Source organism: Saimiri boliviensis, chromosome 9 (genome assembly GCF_048565385.1).
Source record: "Saimiri boliviensis isolate mSaiBol1 chromosome 9, mSaiBol1.pri, whole genome shotgun sequence".
Lineage (NCBI taxonomy): Eukaryota > Metazoa > Chordata > Mammalia > Primates > Cebidae > Saimiri > Saimiri boliviensis.
In genome coordinates, this window is record NC_133457.1 from 30272000 (window position 1) to 30285453 (window position 13454).

At 42.1% G+C, this 13454-nt stretch overlaps 1 pseudogene; it reads left to right on the forward strand.

The window, feature by feature from the left end:
* Positions 1-13454, forward strand: LOC101039551 (protein LSM14 homolog A pseudogene; annotated as a pseudogene).

A 13454-nucleotide genomic window follows, 5' to 3' on the forward strand; every position in this document is an offset into this window, starting at 1 on the left:
ATGAAGGTGTTAACTTTGAATGGTCCGCTACGCTTTGCCCTAAAAGGGAAGCTTGCAGAAAAATGCGCGCTTCGAACGCCGGTGAGGCGACAGCTCAGGGCCAGCTTGGTTTCTGCGTGTAGCCAGGGAAAGGGTGCCGCGGGCCGAAGGGTCGCCAGGCGGCTGCGGGCAACGGTCTCCACCGCGTCTCGACGCCGGGGCCTGAGACACGGAACAGCCTCCTCTTCCTGCGAAATCCTCGCGCTGCCAGAGCGACGCGGCCCAAACCAGGCGCGCTCCGGGCCAGCCGGCTCAGGCGAGCACGCGCAGCTGGGGTTCGTCGGCTCCAAGATTTCTCCCCGGTCACCTTCTCTACCTTGTAAAACTCGCCGTTTTGTGAATTGCGTTTTCGGTCCCGGATTTCTTAGCAGATCATTCCGTTTTACAATCCTGCTCCCTCCCCCTAGTTCTTCAACATCCTCCCCTCTAACTTCTGATGTGTATATAAGGAATGCGAAGCGGGGAGCGGTCAGTGTAGCTGGCTTTTAATAATGATGATGATGATGACATTAAATAGTCGATTTAAAATCTAGGCCCCCGCCCAGCTCTGGGATTATAATCAGCAGTTTTTTCGAGAGAACCTCGGGCTGATTACTAACCCATGGGGTTGAGGAACTATTTCCCGAAGGGTTTATGAAATGCAAGTTGGGGTGATGGGCGCCGCCTCCCAGGTAGCAAGCCTAGGCTCCCGCGGTGTGGGAATGTGGGGCCGCGCCAGGGCCGTGCCTATTGGCACCAGAGGCGAAGCTCGCGCTCCCCTGGCCGCCCTCTCCCGACTCGGAGCGGCCTCCTCCCGCACAGGCTAGTCTGCGGCGCCCTCGCCTGGCTTCCTCGGCCGCGGCAGCTCTGGTGCTCCCGCCGCTTAGGGCTCCAGCTGTGCACAGTAGCCGCCTGGGCGTGGGGGTGGGAAACAGCTGGAGCGCCCCGGGGAGGCGCGGGTTGGGGTGGAAAGGAACCCAGCAAGGAGGATTATGAGGCGAGCAAACTCCCGGAGCCGCTACTGGTTTAGGATCAGGAGAAGCAACTTCACGGGGCACAAACCTCTGCCCTGTGGGAACTTGAGCTCCGGAAAGAAACCAGACTGCTCGTGAGCGTTACCCTGGGAAGTCTGGACCTCCTGGGGTCCCTTCTACTGAAAAAAAGAATTACCTGGAAGAGTATTTCTCAAAGTGTAATGTGCATACGAATCGCCTGAGTATCTTGTTAAAAGGCAGATTCTGATTTGGTAAGCTTGGGGTGGAGCCCAAACATTTCTCTACAGGCTCCTAGGTGACGCAGATGCTTCTCAAAGTGTGGTCCCAGACCAGCAACATCAAGCATCGCCAAGATTTCAATAGAAACTCAAGATCTCAGGCCCCAACCAAACCTGCTGAATCAAAACTGGCATTTTAACAAGTGATTCACTAGAACACTGAAGTCGAAGATGCACTGCAACAGAAGGTGCCTAGCCAGGTTTTCTTTCTTCTGTCGTAAATCAGGACGCCTCTGTGACTGAACCTCATTTCAAATCTTGCTTTCTGCCGTGGACACGGGGGAGGATGGAGTCAATGAACCTATCCATGTAAAAGCTACATCTCCTCTGGCTCACTGCAGAAAGCTTAGACTCTCATATCCATTGACCACTGCGCTTAGGGGCCAAATGCCACCGGTGAGGCTTCCTAGATTCTGGTCTGCTTGACATCCCTTCCCGCCACTTTCCTCACGCCCCAGCCCCCTTCAGTATTTTGCTGCCAAGTCTATGGCTTTTATTTCTCCCTCCTTAACATTACAGTTTTTTGGTTACATATCTTCCTTCCTCTTTCAGCTGTGGACATCTTGAAAGAGATTACGCCTTGATTCTCCACTTTGTTTTTTCATCTGCAGCATGGAAATAGTCATTTCTTCCCACATAGGATTAATATATAAAAATGCTTTGGAAGCCATGAAGTTGAAAGACCTTAAGTATCAAACCACTGGATGTTCAAATCCCAGTCCTCCCCTTTTCCAGGTGTGTAACCTTAGTCAAATTACTGAACCTCTCTGAGTCCCAGTTACCTCCTCTGTATTATTAGAATAAGTATGTACATCTTGCAGAATACTTGTGATGATTTAAAATAATGTATACAAAGCACCTAGTATGGTGCCTGCTACATCATAGACATTTAATAAATGGAGCTGTTTAAAGCTCCAAGCTTTAATGTTTTGTAATCTACAAAATGGTAAGGGTGTGTGTGTGTGTGTGTGTGTGTGTGTGTGTGTGTGAGAGAGAGAGAGAGAGAGGAGAGCGAGAGAGAGAATCGGTGGTCTTAGACACTGCTGTTCCCGTTCCCATCTGTAAGAAGACATGTTCCCTTTGGTCAGCCAACAGCTCCCTCAAATAGCTGAAGCCTGAGGACTTTGATATATATAGAACTGGCTGGTGCAATTAGATATTAACATTTCCGTTTAAATGGGTGTGTGTGTGTGTGTGTGTGTGTGTGTGTGTGTGTGTGTGTGTGTGTGTGATGGAAGAGAGAGAAGAAATGATAGGGAGAGAGAGAAGAAAGAGAGAGAATAGTTTTAACTATGGTTTTGTTTTTTGTATTTTGTTTTTGACGGAGTCTCCCTCTGTTATCCAGGCTGGAGTACAGCGGCGCCATCTCAGCTTACTGAAACCTCTGCCACCTGGGTTCAAGCCATTCTCCTGGCTTAGCCTCCTGAGATTACAGGGGCATACCACCAGGCCCAGCTAATTTTTGTGTTTTTAATGGAGACAGGATTTCACCATGTTGGCCAGGCTGGTCTTGAACTCCTGACCTCAGGTGATCCGCCTGCCTTAGCCTCTCATTGTGCCCAGCCCCTTAGCTATGGTTTTGTTTGTTTGTTTGTTTGTTTGTTTGTTTGTTTGTTTTTTGGAGAGGGAGTCTTGCTCTGTCACCCAGGCTGGAATGCAGTGGTGCAATTTCAGCTCACTGCAAACTCTGCCTCCCTGGTTAGAGCAATTCTCTGCCTCAGCCTCCTGAGTAGCTGGGATTACAAGTGCCCGCCACCATGCCGGGCTAATTTTTGTATTTTTAGTAGAGATGGGGTTTAACCATCTTGGCCAGGCTGATCTTGAACTTCTGACCTCGGGATCCACTGCCTTGGCCTCCCAAAGTGCTGGGATTACAGGTGTGAGCCAACACTCCCGGCCAACTATGTATTTTTCAGGGATTCTTGTGTGCTTGTGCTTTCACAATTCAGTTTTATATTAGTCAACACTATACTCAGTTCATCTCATACCAGGAGAGTCCTGACCATCTCCCAGTCAGCCTGTAGCAAGAGGACCTGGGCCACATGCTGAGGGCCAGTGAGACTCACTGACAGATGTATTGCTCTTTCTGTGGCCTTATGATTGCACAACATATACAGAGTCAGTATTTGAAGACATGTAATGTTTTTATATTACCATGTTCTCTCCCTGTGAGATGGAAGCCCCAAAGACAATTCAAAGGGAAAGCAGCTTTTAATGGAGTGAGTGCTCTTTCTCTCCTTTCTTTTAAAATTATTTTTACTCGCTTTTAAATTTGTTCAGTGTTTTTTAAATTTTCACTTCCATAAATCTGGTTGTTGCCCTTACTTTCAATACACGAAATTATTTACTAAGTCTAGATTAATGCCAGGAAATAAAAGATTTGTAAAATTAACACCCACTTTTAAATTCTGTACTCAAACAAACAAGTGATTATGGTTGACATGAGAAAATATAGACATAAAGCAATTTAATTTGCCAAATATACTTTTAAACTTATAAGTATAGCAGACTTTCCACGTCTTTTTAAAGCACAAACTATAGGATCCATGCTGAGACAGCTTATAAATGAGACTTCCTTGTAACAAGATCCTCAGTACTCAATAACTTAATTCCCTTGACTTAGGTCCAAGGCAGACCTGGCAACCCTCAAACTCTGCTATGGAGTGAAGTCCTATAGCCATGACAGAGTGTGATACAGGTGTGCCCTGTTTTATGAAAAGCCACACCACAATGTGATTATTCGCTTCGTGCTAGTTTATTAAATAATGAGTTCCCCTGAGACGCTTAAAATATGATTTGACTTACAAAAATCTGATTTATACTCACTTTCCCCAGAAACATACCTATTGAGGTAAAGCTGTGTTTTTTTAAATGATGATGCATGTCCCATAGCAAATGTTTTATAATGAAAAGTCCATTTTCAAAGATTAAGACAAGGAAGCATACCACCGTTCTGGGATTGGGAAAGAAACAATTTCTGTACAGTTCAATTGTACACAGAAGAAACGGTAGGATGATCAACTGAATTATCTACTTTGAGGGCTCATGTAGATATACTAGAAACCAGGAATATAAGATTGGGACTTCAAACATTTTAGAAAATGTCAGCTCTTGTACTGGGTTTTGATAGTAAGCTGTCCAAATCAACTCTATAAACACTCTTGAAAAATACACTTTTTATGATGGGAAGAATTCTCTGTTGCACAGAGAAACTGAAGAATAATTCTAGGGCTGGGTGCAGTGACTCCTACCTGTAACTACAGCACTTTGGGAGGCTAAGGAAGGAGGATTGCTTCAGCCCAGGAGTTTGAGACCACCCTGCACAACATAGCGAGACTCTGTCTTACAAAAAAATTAGCTGGGCATGGTGCTGCACACCTGTAGTCCTACTACTTGGAAGGCTGAGGTGGGAGCCCAAGAGCTCAAGGCTGCAATGAGCTATGATCATGCCACTGCACTCCAGCCTGGGCAACAGAGTAAGACTATCTTCTGAAAAAAAAAAAAAAAAGAAGAAGAAGAATTCTAAAATTTGTCTGTGCTTACACCCATTTAGAAGTAATAGTTTATCAGCAAAAAATCACCATCTAACTCATATCCAGGTTTTCACTTAGCTGTTTGACATGGAACTGGAACTCTGAAATTGGAGACATTGAACTCATAAGCACATTTGCTATTCTTAAGGACTCTAGGAGACAGCTTCAATTCTAGCTGCAGTGGAAGCACCAATGCAGAGAAGCCAAAATGGTGAATGATATTTTGATGCATCTGTTTCTGTTCTGTTAATGCTCTCCTGAGCTTTTCACAACTTTTGTGTCCAAAATTTCTACAGAATCAACTATCATGCAGGTTTTTTCACCAAACCAATTGGGCAATCTGGTGTCTCTTGTGCCTCCCAGAGTGGGGCAACATGCAAGCAAGCAGCAAGGGCTACTTAGCCACAGGAACCTCCTTTTCTAATCCACCCGAGACAGCACTGCCTGCTTAATCTTCCTGAGGCACTATTCTGAAGGTGTCTTTCTTCTACGACCACTTTCAAGATCCCTCAGTTATTGTCAAGATAAAGCCCCAGCTTTCTGCCTCTCATTCAAAGGTATTCTACATTGGGGAAATAGCAAGAGAGATGGGGAAATACGGATGTACACAGAAGCAGCAAGGACTTTGGGCAGCCTATGTTATGGGATTCAAGAAGCAACTTTATTGGAAATCTGTTTGGAAAGATGGGTTGGACACATGCCATGATGGCTTAGAATGAATGGCAAAATTTGGGGACTTTATCTTGAAAATAGTTGAGAGATGCTGAAGATTCTGAACAGGAGAATGACAATATCAGAATTTGCCTTAGGAAGACTAAGCAGGCAATGATGTGAATTACACATCTTCTTCACATGTTCAGACTATCCATCTCTTAAGATTCAAGACAAACATCACCTCCTCCCATAAAGTTCTGATATGTTCTTTGAAGTGGAAAAACAATCTCTCGCCATCACAGTCATGATCTCCTATGGCATCTCAGTTTTACATGTTGGTTTTGTCTGTATCTCTATCATCTCTCTTCATAGACTATAAATTCCTTGAGGGGATATTTGTATTAACTCTTCTTGTCTGCCACTGCTAAGGCATATTTTGCTCAAAAATTGTACTGTCTAAATGTAAGGATTCTAATTTTTAAACAATTTGAGAAAATCTTCAGCCATTACATTTTTAAATATTGCTTTTTCTTCACCCTCTCAATTCTTTTTTCTTGTTTTCTGCTCAGATATATGTTAGATCTTCTTGCTCTATCTTCTGTATTTATTAGCCTCTCTTTCATAGATTATCTTGTGCTAACTTCTAAATAATTTCTTCAAATTTATACTCAAGTTCTCTTATTCTCACTTTACCTCTATCTAATAAGCTATTCAAACTGTCAATTAAATTTTTCATCTTTATTTTTTAAATTTCCATAATTTATGTATGATTCTTTTTTAAAATGTGCCTGTTATCTTTTCACACTGTCTTATTTTTTAATCTTACAGTTAAGTTTTTGGGTTGTTTTTGTTTTTTGGTTTGGTTTTGGTTTTGGTTTTGGTTTTGGTTTTGGTTTTGAGACAGAGTCTTGCTCTTTTACCCAGGCTAGAATGCAATGGCATGATCTTGGCTCATTATAAACTTTGCCTTTTGGGTTCAAGTGATTCTCCTGCCTCAACCTCCTGAGTAGCTGGGATTACAGGACTGCACCATGATGCCTAGCTAATTTTTGTGTTTTTAGTAGAGACAGGTTTGCACCATGTTGGCCAGGCTCGTCTCGAACTCCTAGGCTCAAGCGATCTGCCTCCCTCTGCCTCCCAAAGTGCTGGGATTACAGGTGTGAGCCATGCGCCTGGCCAGTTTAAGTTTTTAAACATTTCAAATATATTTCTTTTATCTGACAGCTCTATTATCTGAAGTTTCTAGGGATCTTTTTAATCCTTCTGTTTGTTGATTGCTCAGGAAAATTTTTTTTCCATACTTTAGAATTTTAAGTTGTGAGTTCACCTTTAACAAGATTTTCTCTGTGGAAATCATGTTTAAAATTACTTGACATTATCCTTTCAGAATGATTTTACCTTTGCTTTTCTTAGATGCTTGAGTGTTATCAATTTTTTCACTAATTTATCAGCCTGACATTTCCCAAACTATGGAGGAAATGTAATTAGAACCACAGATGTAAGTGATAGGCCTGTTGGAAAGAATTGTAAAGGGACACTTTTTTTTTAACCCAGAGGCCAGATGAGATAGAAGCTTCCTTGTTATTTCTTTTTCTAGTGAGCTGATGATTTTCTAGACCAGCATTTCATTGACTATGTAGCTCTATGAGACCCAGATTTATGCAACGGTATCAGTTCTTATCTCCCTAACTCATGTTCGTCCCAGAGCTTTATGTCCTGACTCCATGAGTTTTGAAACCTATGCCCTGAGTTCTTAAGGCTATTATCTCCCCTTTCACAACCATAGGCTGCCAGGATTTTGATTTCCATTGTGTTGGGCCCCAGAGACTTTTCTTACTTTTTTAAAGAGCATTGATTAGTTATTAAGCAGAATGCCTCAGTGATTTGTGAAGGGAAGGATTGCAGATTATTTAGTCCATAAAAATATTGGAAAGTCTAGACTTGAAAACAATCTGTGATGATTTGCTGTGAGAGAATTTCAATTTTTTTCTTGAATCTTTTTACTTAAAAGAAATCTCTGAGTCCCAAAACAAAGGCAGGACTGAGTGTCACTTATAAGTAGAATCACACAACAACAACTTTTTTTTTTTTTTTTTTTTTTTTTTTTTTGAGACAGAGTTTCGCTCTTGTTACCCAGGCTGGAGTGCAATGGAGCGATCTTGGCTCACCGCAACCTCTGCCTCCTGGGTTCAGGCAATTCTCCTGAGTAGCTGGGATTACAGGCACGCGCCACCATGCCCACCTAATTTTTTGTATTTTTAGTAGAGACGGGGTTTCACCATGTTGACCAAGATGGTCTCGATCTCTTGACCTCGTGATCCACCTGCCTCGGCCTCCCAAAGTGCTGGGATTACAGGCTTGAGCCACCGCGCCCGGCCAACAACTATTTATTAAGTGCTTACCCTGTGCTAAGTACTATACTGGCATTTTGCCTATGTTACCTTATTTTTGCAAATAACTCTATGACATTTTTACCCCTGTTTACTAATCAAGAAACTGATTGAAGTAAAATAACTTTTTGAGGTGGCCTAGGTAGTAGTATATTGAGCCACATTAAATTGCTGAGAGTCAACTAGTTTTTTACCCACAACAAAGCTTGGCATGGTTCAATCTAACAAATGATGAAGGTAGCATTCAGATTAAGGTCTGACCAATTTCCAACCTCACATATCTTCTTTTAGACAACATGGCCTCTTCACCATGCTAATTATTCCTTTTCGTAGATTATCCTAACACTCTTATACTATCTGTCTTCATTCAATTTTCTCATTTGACTTTCAGTTACAGTAAAGCATGTACGTCTGTTTTCTCCAGTGTATTGTAAGCTCCTTGAGGGGCTTAGCTCTGTATCCCAGGCCCTTTGCACAGTACTTGTTACATGGTAAGTCTTCAATATGTTTTTTTCTTTAAATAAACTAAATTAGGCTATTCAAGTTTTAGTCAATATTTATATGCAACTAATATGTTTTTGAGCTCTTCTCTTTCACTTCATTTTTCTTAGTGGCAGTTTCATAACATGGACCCAAATGTTTTGACATTCTTCCCATCAAGACATGGGATCTATCTATGTCTTCTTTCCATGCATCTGGATGGGTTTGTGATTGCTTCAACCGATAAAATGGTGCAGGGTGATGTTATATGACTTCTAAGGTTTGGCCATAAAAGCTCATGCAGCTCCTGCCTAGGTTCCTTGGAACATTTTCTCTCTGCGGGCTGCCTCTTGAGTGCTTCAGCTCAGAACCCAGCAGACATGCTGGGAGAAGCCCAATTCACAAAGACAGCCCTCACTAGGTTCGCTGGCCAATAGTCACAGCTGAACCCAGTTTTTGACCTATTCCAGCATAGGAGCCAGGTAGATGAGTGAAGACGTCCCCAGATGAGTTCAATCCCAGCGTTTTGAGTTCTCCTCAGGCATTTGAGTCTTTCCAGCTGAGGTCTCACATATTGTGGAGCAGAGACACATGAGTGCAATAAAATGATTATTGTTTTACACCACTATGTTGGGGTGATTTATTGTGCAGCAGTAAATAAGCATTGCTTTCATTTTGCCTGTCTGGTAGGAATCACTATAGCCAGGTAAGTTCTGAAACCTCTAAAGATTGGAATGGTGGAAGCTCCTTTCCCCAGTGATAAGAGTCTGGTAGTAGATGGCTATTCCTGTATCCAGAATCAAAATTGGGCTTTAAGTGGATTTAAGCTTCCAGACATCTTTTGAACATTTGGCTCACACTTATTTGCTGTGTCTAACTTGCTCTCTGTCCTCTAAGCCTGAACCCAAACTGGCTGGCTGAGAACAGTGGTCTCCTAACTCGTTATTTGTTATTCTCTTTTCTTGAGGCTGAACCTTGCTTCTAACATCCCTCATACTGACTCTGGCATGCCTATCTGGCCTACTGCAACCAAGCCATTCATTAGAAGCTGGGCCCTGCTTCTAGCCCAGAAACCCTGGTGCCCATTCTACCCTCTAGTTCAGAACCACTCAAAGACTGATTCCAGACCAGGCTGTCAGCCAAGCTTTGCCTTCTTGGACTTTGGCCCCTCCTTAAAGGGGTGCAGCTCTTTCTTCAATTACCAGACATGTTACCCAGTATGGCCCTTCTCCTTATCAGGATTTGTTGGCAAACAGCATGGCTAGACCCACCCTCTTCATTGCAGTTAGTCTCACCAAATAGTCTAACAGCAGACACAACTTGCAGAGATATGGAGGCAGAATGATCAGTGTGACTCAGTGGTCTCTAGAGGCAAGTGGACCTCCCTGAAGCCCAGAGGCAGAGACAGCAGGAGTTCCTGGGGCAACACTGTGCTAGAGATTCTGTCATTCTGTCCTAAGCATCATTCATGTTGAGAAGTAAGCAGGGATAGCTACAGTGTTTGGTTAGGCCAGTCCTATGCTGTGGAAGGGCATTTCTTCTAGTTGCTATGTGAAGCATCCAAGCCCAGTTCTCTGGTCCTCCCAGAGAGCTGTAAAGTGTCTAAAATCTTTTAATAAAAACCTTCCTGCTTAAATGAACCAGAGTGGTTTTTGTCTGGAATTAAAAACAATACATTTACCATCTTCCAACATCTTGTGACTGTGTGAATCATTCAGAAAATCCTAAAGCTGGAGATCATTTATTTAATATGTGTTTGCAAGTCCCAACAGAAAGTACAGCCATTAATATTGAAGATCAACTATAAGCCCTACTGTGGTAGTAGAAAATTAGCAAGATCTATGCAGTTACAATGACCAACCAATCAGGTAACATATTCAAATGCCATTACTTTCAGTAAAACTTTTAATGTTAATATTAACAATGTTAAGTAATAAAGGTATTAATTTTGATAATTAAATGTTTTAGTCATTATAAAATAAATGTATTATTTACCTTAAAATTTAATATTTATCATGCAATTTTGGAATTGCATGGCAAAAGTATTTTTACTAATTAGGATGCAAAAAGTTTCGAAACTATTGCTTATCGAAAAGTTTAGAAACTGGCCGGTGGGATGGCTCACGCCTGTAATCCCAGCATATTGGGGGGCTATGGCAGTCAGATCGATTGAGGCCAGCAGTTTGAGATCAGGCTGGCCAACACGGTGAAACCCTGTCTCTACTAAAAATACAAAAAATTATCCAGATGTTGTGGTGCACACCTGTAATCCCAGCTACTGGGGAGACTGAGGCACAAAAATTGCAGGTTGCAGTAAGTTGAGATCGCACCACTGCACTCCAACCTGGGAGACAGAGACTCTGTCTCAAAAATCAAACACACACACAAAAAACCGTTTAGAAATAACTGCTGTGAATTTACTGTTGTGAATTCAAAGTATCCATTCTTTAAAGAGACTTTAAAGGGCATCTAATAAAATCCTTTGTGAAATTTTTTGATGACAGATATCTTTCTTCAAAAAAAGCTCCTACTTTTCAAATACTAGACTCGTTACCTAGATGACAAAGTAACCTGTAAACCAAACCCCACTACACACAATTTACCCATGCAGTAAACCTGCACATGTACTCCCTGAACCTAAACCTAAAATAAAAGTTGGAAAGAAAACAGTAACAAAAACAAAACAAAAAAAGCTTCAATGCCTAAGACAAACAGTATACTTTGTTAGAGTTCCCCCAACCACTCCTTTCCTGAAGGGTCCTGAAAAAACCCGTTTGCAAGCCATGGTTATACTAGACCTCTCTCATTTTACTGATTACGATAGGAAACAACTTGGCCAAAAGTTATTTAATGATGGAACTAGGGCTCAACCTACATTCTCAAATCTCTTTTGGACAAAAATCTTTCTAACGTATTACATTATTCTATTTAAATGCTAGATTTAAAAGAGTTCTGGTGATGCTTCCTAATTTGTGTTTCCTTTACAGTTCTGAAATGTTGAGAGATATTTGCAAATCTGAGGCTGGGAGTATCTAAGAAGCTGGAGGGAAATGTTAAATAACCTCTACCTATCACCCTCACCCTTAGCACTTCCAAGCAAAGCTGTTTATATAAGAACATTTTAAAATGAGTTCACTGTGCATTTTGGTTCTGCTTTCTTGACTGCTGGCTTTAGTTGAAAGAATCTGGACTGGAAGTCCAGCCAAACACTTTCATCCGATCCAATCACAATCACATTGTCATCTGATAGAAATGTGGCATCACCCAAACCTCTAGTTCACACATGTTGACTCTAATCAGCAAAGGAATAAGCTGTAGTGACTACAAGCAAATATCTCTGAACTTCACTGAGTTTGATGACAGTGGTAATAAAAATAGTCTTTCCATGACGAACACTACCAGTAAGTCAACAGTTCAAGGGGGATGGTTTTAAGAGTAACTAATGCATTAGCTCTTGTCAATGAGATTCCTTTTGGCAGTAATATATTCTGGGGATTAACTTAAACCAAATGTTTGTAACAATGGAAATATATTCATGTTAACAGGATTATTATCCCAGTGAATATTTACTACAGTTACAGTCAAATTTGCTATTTTCGACATTGCTTATTTTCATCTTTTTTTATGAACTCCACTAAAATCAATAAAAAGCATCCTTTAACATTTTTAAAGTGTTGCAATTCATTTTCTTTTAAACTGTTTTTTTTTTTTTTTTTTTTTTTTTTTTTTTTTTGAGGGGCTGCTCTCCCTTTGCCCACACGGTGATGGTAGTGAGCAATAAAAGCTCTGCTTGGGAAAGTTCTGTAAGTTGTTTGGCCACATTTGAGCTCACCATGGTTGGGTTGAATACTACATGGCATTTGTCCTTTGATTCCACATCTGTTTTCTGCCACTTGGTTACTTTGTGGTCATGCAAGTAAATAAGAGGGCCACTGTTGACTTTATAACATGGGAGCTTATCTCTCTGGTTCCTGTAACTAGACAGAGATGGCACAGGGACAGAAAGGTCCATATATACATAGCTTTCCATGAAACAAGCTTTCTACTAGCCTCTGGAGTTACTCTGGCAATTTGTGGTTGCAGAATTCAGCAAGACTAGGAACTAGTGTTGTGTATCACAAATACACTTTGTCCTTTAGAGGACTTTATTCTGAAATAGTTCTAACTCAGTATATTTGTCGGTTGCTATAAAGAAAATTCCTTTTTGATGTTGGGTCTGAAGCGGCTGCTGTAGGCGCTGACCTGACGGAGCAAGAGGGCATGCAGAGTGGGCAACAGCGGCGTGGGATCTGCCTCTCTGCGAGCGGCCCAGGGCGGCGGCACCCTTTACATCGGCAGCAGGATCAGCCTCATCTCCAAGGCAGAGATCCACTACGAGGGCATCCTCTACACCATCGACACCGAAAACTCCACCATAGCCCTCGCCAAAGTTTGATCCTTTGGTACAGAAGACAGACCAACAGATCGTCCGATACCATCTCAAGATGAAGTCTTTGAATACGTTATGTTCCATGAGAGTGACATTAAAGACCTCACTGTTTGTGAGCCACCAAAACCACAGTGTTCTTTGCCTCAAGACCCAGCTATCATTCAATCCTCACTAGGCTCATTGACTTCTTCATTCCAGTCCATAGGTTCTTATGAGCCTTTCGGCAGGATGCCCACATACAGTCAGTTCAGTCCAAGTTCCTTAGCTGGACAGCAGTTTGGTGCTGTTGGTGTTGCTGGAAGCTCTTTGACATCCTTTGTAACAGAAACATCAAACAGTGGTACCTTACCCCAAAGTAGTGTGGTTGGTTCTGCCTTTACACAGGATACAAGAGCCGTAAAAACACAGTTATCTCAAGGTCATTCAAGCCCTCAGTTAGATTCTTTGAGAAAAAGCCCAACCATGGAACAAGCAGTGCAGAGCGCCTCAGCCCAATTACCTGCTCCAGCACCTGTTGGGAGAAAGAGTCCTGTATCAACCAGGCCTTTGCCATCTACCAGCCAAAAAGCAATAGAGAATCAGGAGCACAGGCGAGCTGAAGTACACAAAGTTTCAAGGCCAGAAAATGAGCAACTCAGAAATGATAACTAGAAACAAGTAGCTCCAGGTGCTTCTTC